The sequence below is a fragment of the Cebus imitator genome, unplaced genomic scaffold (assembly GCF_001604975.1).
Source record: "Cebus imitator isolate Cc_AM_T3 unplaced genomic scaffold, Cebus_imitator-1.0 Scaffold218, whole genome shotgun sequence".
Lineage (NCBI taxonomy): Eukaryota > Metazoa > Chordata > Mammalia > Primates > Cebidae > Cebus > Cebus imitator.
Genome location: NW_016107533.1, coordinates 1,673,913 through 1,688,343, shown reverse-complemented (window position 1 = coordinate 1,688,343; position 14,431 = coordinate 1,673,913). Strand labels below are relative to the sequence as shown.

At 40.0% G+C, this 14,431-nt stretch overlaps 1 protein-coding gene and 1 long non-coding RNA gene across 12 annotated transcripts in view; one reads left to right on the top strand and one right to left on the bottom strand.

The window, feature by feature from the left end:
• Positions 1-4,153: 4,153 nt before the first annotated feature.
• On the bottom strand, positions 4,154-5,288 carry LOC119474217. The gene is made up of 2 exons (XR_005203505.1): positions 5,167-5,288; positions 4,154-4,388 (listed from the first exon to the last, which is right to left on the bottom strand). It is a non-coding gene; the product is annotated as an uncharacterized LOC119474217 (long non-coding RNA).
• The window catches only part of FAM135A (family with sequence similarity 135 member A), a 147,963-nt gene continuing 138,166 nt past the window's right edge, over positions 4,635-14,431 (top strand). For 5 of the 11 annotated variants that reach the window (XM_037746041.1, XM_017549424.2, XM_037746035.1 and 2 more), the window contains exons 1-2: positions 4,835-5,029; positions 6,608-6,696. The gene's annotated coding sequence lies outside the window, so the exon portion shown is untranslated. Of the gene's footprint in view, positions 5,030-6,607; positions 6,697-14,431 lie in introns of all 11 variants that reach the window. The other 6 variants (XM_017549418.2, XM_037746038.1, XM_017549420.2 and 3 more) reach the window with 3 other exon arrangements.

Here is a 14,431-nt window from a genome sequence, read left to right as displayed (position 1 = left end):
GTGACAGAGTGAGATCCTGTCACAAAAAAATAATATATATATGTGTGTGTGTGTGTGTGTGTGTGTGTGTGTGTGTGTGTGTGTGTCTGTGCACGCGCGCGCACATGCACGTGTGTGTTTGTGTTATGTTTACACACACAGATATATAATGATTTTAAAAGATAAGGAAATGAAAAAAACCAAGAAAACAAAGAATATATATACATATATTGCTGTGAGGTTCTGGGCTTAGTAAATGGGAAGGGAAGGGGTATTGACAGAAACCAGAAGCTTGACTGAGAGATAGATCTGTGTGTGAAGGAAGGCAGGATGAGTTTGGGATACATTGAATAAAAAGTTATAGCAGGATAACAGGAAAAGTGATACAGCCTGATATGAAGCAGAAGATAATGTGGCTAGAATTGGCTTAAAGATCAAGACTCAAGATGTAAATGCATGAGTCATAGGAAGAGTGAGAGAGTTGCCCTAACATGTTTCCTGTCAAAGAGCAAATGATAATTAGTATAAATATTACATTTAAAAAAAAAAACCACAGTAAGCTTCAGGCATATAAAGAAGAGAATAATTCAGAAATCATTTCATTGCTGTCACTTGATACTAGTTAATCATACTTCATGGGAATGATTCAGCGGGTTGGTGGTGGAAGGAATGTTTTCTGTCTGACAGACTGACTCCAATGATCCAAGCAGACACACTGTCTTTCGGAAACCTAAGTAACCTGAGTTGCAACCAACAAAAACTACTTTTTTGTAAATAAGAGAGAAAACTTTATTTTTTTTTAACTGAAGGATTGCCACTACAAGAAAGGAAAACTTGGTAACTGAGTTTTATATCATGGTTTGTCCAGAAAGGCCACACAGCTATTAAATCATGAAATAGACCAGGCGTGGTGGCTTACACCTGTAATCCCAGCAGTTTCAGAGGTCAAAGTGAGTGGATCAGGAGATCAAGACCATCCTGCCTAGCATGGTGAAACCTGTCTCTACAAAAACCACAAAAATTAGCTTGGTGTAGTGGTGCATACCTGTAATCCCAGCTACTAGGGAGGCTGAGGCAGGAGAATCACTTGAACCTGGAAGGTGGAGATTTCAGTGAGCTGAGATGGTGCCACTGCACTCCAGCCTGGTGAAAGAGTGAGACTCTGTCTCAAAATAAACAAACAATTAAAATCATGAAATATTACAACACTGTGTTATGAAGTAATACATTTGCTGTTCTGGTTTGTAGCTGTTACTAACCCATAAACGAAGTCCTATAATGAAACTTTGTTCTGCTTCATCTTATATTTGTTGTTAAAGTAATATAACCTCCAAAAAAACTTATCCTTGAGTACTGTGGGCACTCACCCAAGTATCTGCAAATGATAAAATCTATACTTTGTCTGGAGACAAGAGTGAAAGCCCTAGAAGGAGGTTTAATACTTTATTAATACTTATCATACTTTATATATTACAGAATACTCTAATTCCAAAAGAATTCAGAATTCCCTGTATGAAATGCCTAAAATAATCACATTGTTGAAAAAAGTTGTGGAATAACTTTGACTATATCTCATTTATAATTTTCAAATAATGACCACACTTACAACAGGAATATTTTTAAAATCATAAAGCCCAGTGAGGAAAAAGAAAGCTTTTTTTTTTTTTTAGTAAATTAATGTTTATCAAATGACAAATATGAGACATCCTTCATGAGGCTATTTTCAAATTTACAATATTCATTTCTTCTACTGTCTCAATCTCTAGCTGAATCAATGTTGTGCAACCGAGAAAGGAAGAGATAACCTGATCTTTGGATTAAGAGAATACTCCAGTTAAAAGGGTTTAGCAAACATTCAAAAACACTCCATGCTAAAGTTAAATTATGTAAACCAATTACAAGATAGAAAGGATTCCAAATCTTGCATTACTTGAGCACAACATAGATTGAAAAGGACACATATAACATTTTAACGTACATTAAATGTGACATAAACTGTTTATTTAAAAATTTTATTTTTAAGAAATTTATTTATTTAACTTTAGGTGCATACTATATCTGGCATTTCTCCCCATGTTATCCCTCCCCACCCCCTGCTGTCTCTCCCCTACCGCCCCCCAACTGCCCCCAGTACATGATGTTCCTCTCCGAGTCTACGTGTTCTTATTGTTCAACACCCAGCTATGAGTGAGAACATGCGGTGTTTGGCTTTCCGTTCTTGTAAATGTGACACTAACTGTTTATTAGCAGCATAATGGGTGACACAAAACCTCGGAAGATAAATTCGGGAAATTTAGAATCAGGAAATTTCTAGAGAAACTTCTAAAGGAATTCAAATTCTAGATAATGTGATTATCTTCTTACATGTGAGAGAAAATAGACCTAGAGAAGGTAAGAGACTCTCAAGATAACACACTATACTGTAGACTCTAGAATTAGAACACAGGTAATCTGACAATTATATCAGTGTGTGCTATACTCTCTAGTATCTGTACCTCAGTAGATGCCATAAATTTTATTTCCTACGTTTTTTTTTTTTTTTTTTTGGTATCGTACTAGGTTTTTTTTTGAGATGGAGTCTCACTCTGTTGCCCAGGCTGGAGTGCAGTGGCATGATCTCTTTTTGTGCTTTTAAGTTCCAGCTGTGTCTTAGGAGAATATAGTAAACAACCAACTATTTGCATTTCCACATCCACGCATCCCTAAAACACACAGTGTGCCAAGATTCTTTCTCTGTTCCTTGTTCTTTTTATTCAAATCACATTCTTAACTCATCTGCTATGTGCCAGGCAGTGTGCTAATCTTGGAAGACACCAACATGAATGAAAAATAACTTGGGTGGAGTGTTTGCATTGTTACCCTATAATGTAATGTGTATAGTGCAGAGATAAATGCACAGGGAGCTACTGGAGCTCAGAAGAAGCATGAATCCAACTTTGGGAAGAGGTCATGAGTCAGGAAAAACTTTTCGGAGAAAACAATTCCAGAGAGTTGAAGTGGAGTATCTTGTGGTGGCGGTTGGGAGGAGTAAAGGGAAAAAGATTGCTTGAACAAAGGCTATACAGTAAGAAACTGGTCTTTGTGCTGAACTAAAACCAAGACTTCTGTGCCACTGGTTGGGGAAGTGAGGCTGCACAAGTTGACAAGCATCATGGCGCGCCTTCTAAAAAAAGTCAAATCAGCTCAACCATTATACATATATTTTTATTGCTTATGTTTGCCAAATACTGTGCTAGTTACTGAGGGATATAATGAAGGTTAAGGGTCACTCTAAACTCTCAGTTTGCAATCTAGTAGGGGTAGACAGGAGGAAAAAAAAAGTTCTATTAAAGAGTTAAAATTGGAGTAGGTACAGGGTTGTCTGGGAACCCAGAAGAGGTGCACTCAACTAACCTAGAGATTTAGGGAAGACTTCCTGGTAAGTATCTATTGACAGAAGAACATAAAATAATCTCTTAAAGAAATAAGCAAATTTACCTGGGTGCGGTGGCTCACCCCTGTAATCCCGGGACTTTGGGAGGCCGAGGCAGGCAGATCACTTGAGGTCAAGTGTTCGAGATCAGCCTGGCCAACATCGCGAAACCCCGTATCTACTAAAAATACAAAAATTAGCTGGGCGTGATGGCAGGAACCTGTAATCCCAGCTACTCGGTAGGCAGAGACACCAGAATCGCTTGAACCCTGGAGGCAGAGGTTGCAGGGAGCCGAGATCAGGCCACTGCACTCCAGCCTGGGCAATAGAGCAACACTGTCTCAAAACAACAACAAAAAAACCGGTACAAAGACAAAAAGCAGTGGTTAAAGTATATATTCAAAACATGTCCCCCAAATGGCCTAGGTTACAAGACAGCACCATTACTTCCAAATGAATGCACAAAGCTTTCTCCTTCTAATTCATTCTTATTGTGGTAAAATATACATAACATAAAATTTACCATTTTAACCATTTTTAAGTGCACAGTTCAGTAGCATTAAGTCCATTCATTGTTGTGCAACCAACACCACTATCGATCCTAGATTCTTTTTCAACACAAGAATCGTGGCCAAGATTTTCTTTTCATTAACTCAGCTTTAGCAACATACTGAACTTTATCCACCACAAAAGTTTCTGCCGGATAAGGTTCAGAAACAGGGAAGAGTGAAATAAATCGATGAACTACTATCTTTCGTGGACTTCTGTTAATGGAATATAACAGCGAAAGGGTTCACTTCATCAGCCCCCTCCCGGCCTTTTGGGCTTCATAAACCGAGAAACAACCAGATCAGCACCCACACCACCCAAGATGCAAGGACTAGGTCCCGAAAGGCAGCTGTCCCGCCTCAGCGCAGAATCCCTGTAGCCGCCTTTCCTAATGCACAAATCGACTAGCGCAGGAACCGGGCTGTCTACCGGGGACTGCACGGAGGAGCTTAAGAGAGAAAAGGAGAAAGAGCATTATGAGAAAAACAGCTAAAGTTTTGGAACTCCTTCTTTTTGCCCTCTTCTTGCTCCCTATTCTTTGTCCACCTCCAAGCTCCATCCCTTAAACCCACAGCCGAGCCCCTTTTCTTGGACGCGCGCTTTTTATTGACGCAAACCTCCCGTTCTCGCGGGAACTTGGGAACGGGAGCCGGGTAGGGCGGACAAATCTCTCTAAATCTCAGTTACCGCTGGAGCTGGAGGGGCCACTGAAGCTCCTGAAGGGCGGGGCACGGAGCTTGAAGGGGCGGGGCTTAGCCTTAGAGAGGGGAGGGAAGAGGCGGGAGGAGGAGGTGAGAGAGGCCGGGGGCGGGGCCGCTCGGCCGGGGACCTGTTGATCGCAGGTATCGCCGGCTGGCCCGGGCTCCCTCGGGACTGGGGCAACTGCGCATGCTCGCTGGCCGCGCTGAGCCAGTAGCCGAGCGGCGGTGACGAACCGGCTCCGCCGTTGCGGTGTTTGCGGTTGCTGTGATGGCGATGTGAGGGGGCCCGGGGCGGGATGGTGCTGACCCGGGTAGGGTCGTCATCTTCCAGCTGGACAACGAGCTTCTCGGTCCGACAGGCAGGGGAAGAGGCCGAGCAGGGCGAGAGGTAACCCCCTAACTGTCTCCTCAGCTCCCGCAGCTCCCGACACCCACCCACGACCCCTCCCTCTGTCCCTCTTTCCCAGGGGCCCGGCAGGAAGCGGCCTCCTCCTCGTCCGCCGCCTGCCAGCTGCGGCCCCTCACCCGACTGCTGGCTGTCGGAGCCTGGCCCCGGCCCCGCTGAAGGTCGGTGGGGACGGCGGTGCCGAGCGCTCTGAAGGAAGCTAGGGGCCTCGGCGCGCTGCTCTCCCGGTGCCCGCGGCCGCCCCTGCCCCTGCGCGCGTCCCTCGACCCGCTCTTCCTGAACCTCGCGCCTGGCGAGCCTTCGCCTGCCCTTCACCCCTGCTCAATCTTCGTCACTCTGTCCCTCCTTTACCAGCTTTCGTAGTTCTGCATTTTCATCCCTTGCCTCCCACGTGCCTTTTCGCCCGGGTGGTCCCACGTTGGGAAGCAGCGTATCTCTGTGCTACCCTCCGTGGACTGGCTTTTCCCTGTCCGGAGCTCCTTACTCTGGCCGACTAGGTTTCTCACTCTTATTACTTCCATAATTTCTTCCTTGGCTTTATCTTCCTCTCATTCACCTCCTTTTGGTATTTCCTCCTGGTTCCGTTTTTGTTAGTTGCAAAATTTTTGCTTTAGCATCGCTTTGCCCCATCTTACCTTCGGAAACCCTCACTCCCTTCGCTTTCCTGTGGTACCCTGCTTCATTGCTTTTTGTCTAATGGCCCCTGTCCTCCCGTCTTTTTCCATCCTGGACGCAGTGAGGCTCTAATTTTAATTTTTACCCCTCTAAAACTCTTCCCTCTCCTCCCCGTTTGTAAGTCAAGCCTCTTAACTTCATTCCTTTTGTTTTACTTTTTATTAAATCTCTGAAGACTTCTTTCTGACATACCCTTCTAGTCCTTAACTGCTTTCTGCCTCAGCTAGGTATCCACTCAGTGTTTCTAATTCATCTTCCAGTTTAATAACATTCCTTTTCTTTACTGGTTGGAAGTATCATCAAAAGAGTGACAGTAGGACTAAATCGGTTACACTTATTGATTAAAGCTTTAATTTTTAAGAATTATGTTTACCTGACATACCTGGAAAAGCAACTTGAGTACAGACTTTATGAAACTATAACGGGTTAAGACTTGTCCTACAAACATACACTTAAAATTTGGAAATTTACTTGTCCTCTTTGGAAATTTAGTTGTCCTCCATTAGGTGTAGCTGTCCAAGAACTTATCTTAAATGAAATTTAACAGAATTTCTTTTATAAAATGTATTATTAATTTGTTTTATACATTTGGTATTGCAGTTGATAGCATAATTTTCCTGAGAGTCTCTGTTCTCTAATAAATGCATACAATTTCTGCTGCCTGTAGAATTAGTGTGTTTACAGGACACATACGTGAGAAGTATTAAATTTTTTAATTGAGCAAAAGAACTTTCTAAACAGTTTTGTAATTTTTTTCCTCCATTGCATTGTGTTCAAGATTTGGCTTACATAAAACTTATCTTTCCATAAGTAATGGTATAGTATCTTATTTTGAAGGCATCTGCTGAAGCCTTCAGTGTTTAGTGAAGTTTGCCTTTATTGTAGGATTGAAGATCAACTGGATTGTGTATTTCGTTCTGGAATCTCAAAGCAGTCCACAAACAGTAAATTCTTCCTTATGTTGTCTGTGTCAGGTAGGAATTAAGTTTTCTTTTTCTGTTTTAAGAAGGGAAATACCAAGGCAAAAAAAGTGTAGTTCTTTATTCAAAGTGATTTAAAGCAAAACTAGGAGGCTCTGGTGTCATCAAATCACACTTTTAGAAGAACTAGCAATTACTGTGTATGTTGAGAGGTGATGCACTCATCAGCTTTTAAGATTTTTTTTTTTTAATGATTTTTCAAATGCAAATAGAGATAACCACTGCTTCTCAAGGAAGTTTGCACTTCCTTCACAGGCAGGTCTTTTTATTTTTAGGCAAACATTCACTTAAAAAAGTAAATGCCTACAAATTCTTGCTGGCAATTTTAGTGAGTTGATTCCTGTGCTCTTAGAAATTAAATGAGGATTCGTGGTGGACAGCAGGCAGAAGACTAGAATTTCTAGTCAGAAGATGTGAGCTCTTATGATGACTCATGACATTAGTTTGTAAAACCCACTTAACCTGTGTATTCAGTGTCTCCAAAGTGTGGATAATAAAGTTGGCCTCCCAGTATACTCTCTCAATAGCAAAGCAAGCCCTAATCATTTAAACATGCTTTGGGCCACCAAGACAAAAATTGCTGTATAAATACTTAGTTTTTAATCTCTTTAATTTTAGACTATGTAGTAAGAGTATAATTGACTGCTTAAATCCCAGATCAAACAGATTTCTTTTTTAAATTTCAGACTTCTGTGAAAAGTCTAGTAGAATGCTAGTGAACTGTGGACTAGCATTCTACTAGACATTTCTAATGTACTAGAGTTTTCTAATTAGCACATTAACTAATGTTCATACACAGTGAAACAGACACTGTAGCATTCAGTATGTAAAACAGATATACCCTTTGTTTGCTGTGAGTTGACAGGAAATTTAAGAGTTGCATATATATCTTTAGTTACAACCATAATTTTCTGTTTTATATTTTTATTTTGTTTACATCAAATAAAACTTTATTTTGTTTACATTAAATCCTTGTTTTGGGGGCTGTTTAGGGGATAGAAAAGGCAAAGGATTTCCTTTGCTTTGATTCCGGGTATTGAAGAAAAACTACTTAACAGTGAGTTTTTTGATATGTACGTGTGTGCATTTAAATAAATGGATGGAGATGAGGGCATATAGATTTGAAGTGTTTTTTTCATGAGTTGTTTGTCAGGAAGAAGGTTTAGGAATAAGGCGGGGTGTCGTGTCCCATCCCTGTAATCCTAGCACTTGGGAGGCTGAGGCAGGAGGATTGCTTGAGGCCAGGAGTTCAAGACCAGCCTGGGCAACAGAGCGAGACCCTGTCTTAATTAAAAGAAAGAAAGAAATGACAATAAGAAGCAGAATGATGATATAGCAGAAAGCATTCTTAATGGACTCAATGATTTTTCAGACAAGTTGCAAAGCGCAAGTGATTAGGGAGGTCTAGGTTTTTCAGAAGGAATAAAGTAAAACAATCCACAGTAGGTTTCACATTTTATTTTTAAAGATTGGCAGTTGTTAATAGATACATGCTTGGTTATTGATGATATGCTAAATTTAAAATAAATCTTGGCCTCTTTTTTGTTAACAGAAATGTAAAAGTATCAGGCACATTATACCATTAAGAGACATCTCCTACTTGAGTAACCCTTTAGGTAGTTCTTATTTTGATGAAAAAAAATTGATGAACTATCTCTCAACCAAGAAACCATTCTGAGAAAATTATAGCATATTTCCTTTTATGGCATTAAGTCTCTATCAGATCATCCAGAATATAGAACATATTTCTAAATTATGTTGTGAATATATTGGTAATAGTCTGGGACTTTTTTTTTAGACAGAGTCCCTCTGTGTTGCCCAGGCTGGAGTGCAGTGGCACGATCTCAGCTTACTGCAGCCTCTGTCTCCTGGGTTTAAGCAATTCTTATGCCTCAGCCTCCCAAGTAGCTGGGCTTACAGGCCCAGACCACCACACCTTGCCGATTTTTTAATTTTTGGTAGAAACCCCATCTGGTCTCACCATGTTGACCAGGCTGGTCTCGAACTCCTGGCCTCAAATGATTTGCCCACCTCGGCCGCCCAAAGTGCTGGGATTACAGGCATGAACCAGTATGCCTGGCTATAGTCTGGGACATTTCTTTTAAGTGTTATGAAATGTTCTTTTGCTGCAGGTCTTAATTTAACCTGTACTAGAACAAGTATTCCTTTATTGAAATGCCCTTGAAGTTGCCTATAGGATGCAGCTGTTTCATTCATGATTGTTTTTAGAGCAGTGGTAACTATGACACTTGCTCTTTGATGTTTTCAGATTGCCAGCAATTCGTGGGCTTACATTGAAAATGCTGCTTTCTATAAATGTCTAAGCAGCAAGGCCAGGCTTTATTGGCAATAAAAAATGTAAGACTGTGGAAACCTTTATGTCCTTTACCATTACTTTTATGTTTTGGAATTGAGAATCCCAGGTTTTTAAAACACCCTCAGGTTTACTATATTTGGTATCATCAACAGAGAAACATTAAAACATAGTTTGTCTCATGTTCTAAAAAGTTATTCTTATTGTCTTTCCTTTGGAAGATGTCCTTTCTCACCATTTCCACCAAAGAGAAAAATTTAGTGTTCTATTGTTTTCTTAAGTATTTCTGTAATCAGTGTAATATGGCATATGGTTGGCCCTCAGGAGTTCATTTTGATGAGTGAGGAGTGGCTACGAAAGTTACTAGACAAGGGATTTTTCTTACCTTGTGTGTCTTTTACTGTAATGCCTCTGATAAGCTCAGCTTTGCTATGAATTACTTTTTAAAATGATATATATTTGTGATGAAAGTTGTATATGATTGTACGGCAAGATAAGGTCATGAGTAATGATGATCTTCAGAGTGAGGCAAGTGACAGCTGGCTTGGTCATTTCATTTTATTTTATTTTTCTTTTCTTTTATTTATTTATTTATTTATTTGAGATGGAGTCTTGCTCTGTTACCCAGGCTGGAGTGCAATGGTGCGATCTCAGCTCACTGCAACCTCCACCTCCCAGGTTCAAGTGATTCTTCTGCCTCAGCTTCATGAGTAGCTGGGTTTACAGGCGTGTGCCACCAAGTACAGCTAATTTTTGTATTTTTAGTGGAGACAGGATTTTGTTGTATTGGCCAGGCTGGTCTCAAACTGCCGACCCCAGGTGATTCACCCACTCAGCCTCCCAAATTGCTGGGATTACAGGCGTGAGCCACTGCACCTGGCCTGGCTTGGTCCTTTTAAAGCAGGGATATAATCCAGTGACTGAGCATGTTTAGCCCCTGCCAGAGGGAGCTTACAAATATGGGCAGGATGTCAGGGCCTCAGCGAATCAAAAAGAACACTGAATGTAAATCAAGAAATAAGAATGTAACTCAGATAGTCAGACTGAACCAAACCAATGCAGACCTACCAACTCAGGTGGCCAGAATTAACACCAGATAGAAGGTTTAGGGATGCAAAACTCATCCACATGTCAGTGGCTGATTGTTTGCAGTTTACTGCTGTGTGGTCTGACTTGGTCAAGATTAGCTCAAAGACTAGGGCCAGAGCTTATATTGATTGAAATTCTGTAGGTGACTGGGATTTAGGAAAGATGGCAGCTGGGTGTAACTTCCATCAAGAAACTCTTCCTACTCTCCTGGGTCTGCTGCAGAACATGATATTTTTTTATTTTTTTTGAGATGAAGTCTCACTCTTGTTGCCCAGGCCGGAATGCAGCGGTGTGATTTCAGCTCACTGCAACCACCATCTCCCAGGTTCAAGCGATTCTCCTACCTCAGTCCCCCAAATAGCTGGGATTACAGGCATGCGCCATCAGGCCCAGCTAATTTTTTTTGTATTTTTAGTAGAGACGGGGTTTCACCGTGTTGGCCAGGCTGGTCTTGAAATCCTGACCTCAGGCAATCCACTCTCCTCGGCCTCCCAAAGTGCTGAGATTACAGGCATGAGCTACCATGCCCGGCTCAGAACATGAGTATTACAAGAATCTTTTGTTACTCACAAGAGAACAGCATTCTGAAAATTTCTAAGAGTATTCCTGTTTTGGGCAGCCTGCTTATTCCTTTAGAGAAGGCCCAAGAAAATCAATGCAAAATTAGACTACCTGGTATTAAATGTACTGCATTAACCTCCTTCTAGATTTAGATCTCTCTGTTCCCATCATATTTCTATTTAGCAAACTTGAATTGAATTATACAGTATACACATTGCATGTTTTTTCCTCGGTTGGTCTCAAATCTGGAATGTCAGTCTCAGTTCCCACATATTGTTATAGGGTGAGCCCCTCATCTAATTGTGTGTGAATCTGCTGTTCCTTCATTTGGTATCAGTTCTCATATGCCTCTCATAATGTGAGGCTCTCATTACATTGAATGAACATTTCAAAGTATGTGTATTTTTTGTACAATATGGCCTCTGAATCCAAGTTTACTACATTCTCTGGTGTTCAGGTGAAGAAATACAATTTTTTCTTAAAGCTGGGGGAAAAAGTGAATATATTCTGCTTAATGAGAGTGATACATTAGTTGCCAACGCGAGGCCTAAGAAATTTTTAAGGACTTTTAGTTGGCCTGTAGGTGATTTTTGCCTTACGTGGTATCTTTTGGGCGTCATTATTCAGACTGTCAGTATTATGGGCTTTGAACCCATTTGTTTCATGGATGCTAACTTGGAAGTGGAATTAAGAAACTGGAGCTGGGGCCAGGCACAGTGGCTCACGCCTGTAATCCCAGCACTTTGGGAGGTTGAGGTGGGTGGATCACGAGGTCAAGAGATCGAGACTATCCTGGTCAACATGGTGAAACCCCGTCTTTACTAAAAATACAAAAAATTAGCTGGGCATGGTGGCGCGTGCCTGTAATCCCAGCTACTTAGGAGGCTGAGGCAGGAGAATTGCCTGAACCCAGGAGGTGGAGGTTGCGGTGAGCCAAGATCGCGCCATTGCACTCCAGCCTGGGTAACAAGAGCGAAATTCCGTCTCAAAAAAAAAAAAAAAAGAAAGAAAGAAACTGGAGTTGTTGCCACCATAATGGAAGTAATACCTTTATTCTTTAGAGTACCAAATGGGAGTGTCTGGAATCTCCAGTTTGTTCAACTTCTTTACCCTGTCGCTTAGGAGAAAGAACATTCTCAGGGCATCTGTGTGTTCATAATTCAAGAGTCAAGACTATTCTTTGATTTCTGTGAGAGAATCTGATCATCCCCTGTGGTCTCCAGTCCATCTTGAGGGACCTCTGAGCTGTGACTCTTTGTTTCTGATGTGTCCATTTCCTCTTTTAGGTTCTGAAGCACTCATGAATTCTGACTATGTACAAGGTAGTTAGTTAGCTCTTGTTTTAGGATCACTGTGGATGGTGTGGGAACATCTCCCGCATTTTTCCAGATGTCCATGCCTGGACTCTCCTTTGTGGATATTGAATGTAACTCAGCTGATCTGATGGGAGTGAACATCCCTGTAGTCTTAGAAACTTTGTATGGTTTTATGTACCTAGTCTGTTTTTGAAGAAGCTAACTATATAGTCCAGCAGTTAAAGGAATGGCTTAGTATTCCTAGACTATGCTATCCAGCAGAAATATGTGAGGTGTGTAGTTTAAATTTTTCTAATAACCACATTTTAAAAATTAAAAATAAACTGGTAAAATTAATTTTAATGATAATTTAACCCAATATATCCAAAACATTATTTCAAGTTGTGATAAATATTTTTAAAATATATTAATGAGATATTTACATTATGGTGGATCAGAAACAGGAAAATAGTAACAAAATCTCCCATTAGGGAAAATAAACAATAAGAAACACTCTTTTCATGAGATTGATGAAGATCTCATACCCTCACGGTAGAGTAATATCCTTAGTTCTGCTTTCTAGTAAGAATGAATGCCAGTATTCATTGCATTATGATCCCTGTCTTTGCTATCTGAGTGTTTCTTCCTTACATTAATCTCTATGGCCACGTTGAAAGTTGGTGTTGAAAGCATGCCCACTTTATGCAGTTTTCATAGCCTGCTTCCTGCTGCTGCAGGTTTGCCAGCTTGCAGGTTACACAGTCAAAGGCTTTTGCACCCTAGCTTATAATTTATTTGACAAATACTAGTCTGTCAGTAACCTAATAGGATTCTTATATATTTGTCTCCATTCACTTCTCTGTGCCAGTAACTACACCAAAGTTGTTTTCTGGATGTGATACTTACACCTGCCTTACTTATTTCTGTCTATGCACCCAGCATCTTTTGATGGCCTCATTTTAATGAAGCACATCCTCATCCCTCATTTTAACGGTCACTATCTTAAAACTATTTGCAACAACAAGCATTGGTAGAATGGCAGCATCCTTAATCCAATCTCGACTGCAGAGCTGGATCCCTTTGTTTTGTTAGGAATTTCTTTGAGCAAGGCACTAAACCTGATGTGAGGTATTGGCTGCAAGGCCCCACATTTAAGCTGTCTTATTTCTTTCCGTCTTTGCTTACAAACTATCCAGTTCTTGCTTGTGTAAACACAGCAAAGAACCACCAACCCCTGGTATTGTGGCATTTTTCATCTACTTTTTCTACTGCAGGTTATTGTAGGCAACAGTTTAATTAATTGTTTTATTTCCACATAACAGTGGTTACTAGTATCATAGTAGGATGTTTTCCTGTTGCCTGCTACCTAATTACTAAGCTAGTACTACATATTTTAGAATTTTGTTATAGCTGTATCTTAATTTTGATACTAATTTCCATATTAAGGAAAAGGCCAGTTTACTGACTTAGGTAGTATGGGTGCTATCTGGACCCAAATCCCAAGCCTATATTTTAAGCATTATGCTATTCATACATCTATCTGTCTGTCTGTCTATCTATCTATCTATCTATATCTATGTATCTATGACTAGCATAATGCCTAAAGTATAACACACACACACACACACACACACACACACACACACACACACACAGCATACCTCTCCCTGAGCTATACCTCATACTTACTGCAATTCTTAGCCTGTAGTAGGTCTTTAGTAAATGTTTGAATGAACGAATACCCATTTTATATCTGAGTAAGTTAAAGCATAGAAACTTGGCCAAACTTTACTTAGAATCAAAACCAGGGCATAATCTAAACCCTGCACACAAGAATATATGTACAGAAGAAGCTGTTTTAGATAATATGTTATTTCCACAAAATGGGGAATATCTTATATAAACATAGCTTTGTTTGATCTTAGAAATAGTTACCATAAAATCTTTTGATGTGATTATTAAGGCTTAAAATGGCAGTTATGGGAGCTGGTAAAGTCTACACCTTTATGATGGAGAGAAGAAAAACTCTGTGTCAAAGAGTAAACATAGTCTTCATTTCAACATTTTTAGTACCTAAAATAGTTATACCAAGGATGAAAAATTAGATTTTTAAAAAATTTAAGCAGTATTTGAAATGTGAGAAAAACCATTCATAGCACATTGAAGCAGTCATTGTGTCAAAATATTTTAAATATTTCTTTATACATACATATATATATGCATACATATACACATACATATATATGAAATTTCAGTACTTAAGCAGTTATTTTAAAATGGTGAGTTCCACCTCTTAAAAATTAATGACCTTATAATGTTTAGGGTATTCATGAGGGTTCCTACTCAACTAAGAAAGCACTCTATTTGTTATTGTACTTTGAATTATATGTAAGTGAATCTTAATAGAGATATAATAGTTAATGTTGATATCAGTGAAATTGTGAATGAAAATAAATCTCTAAAACTTATT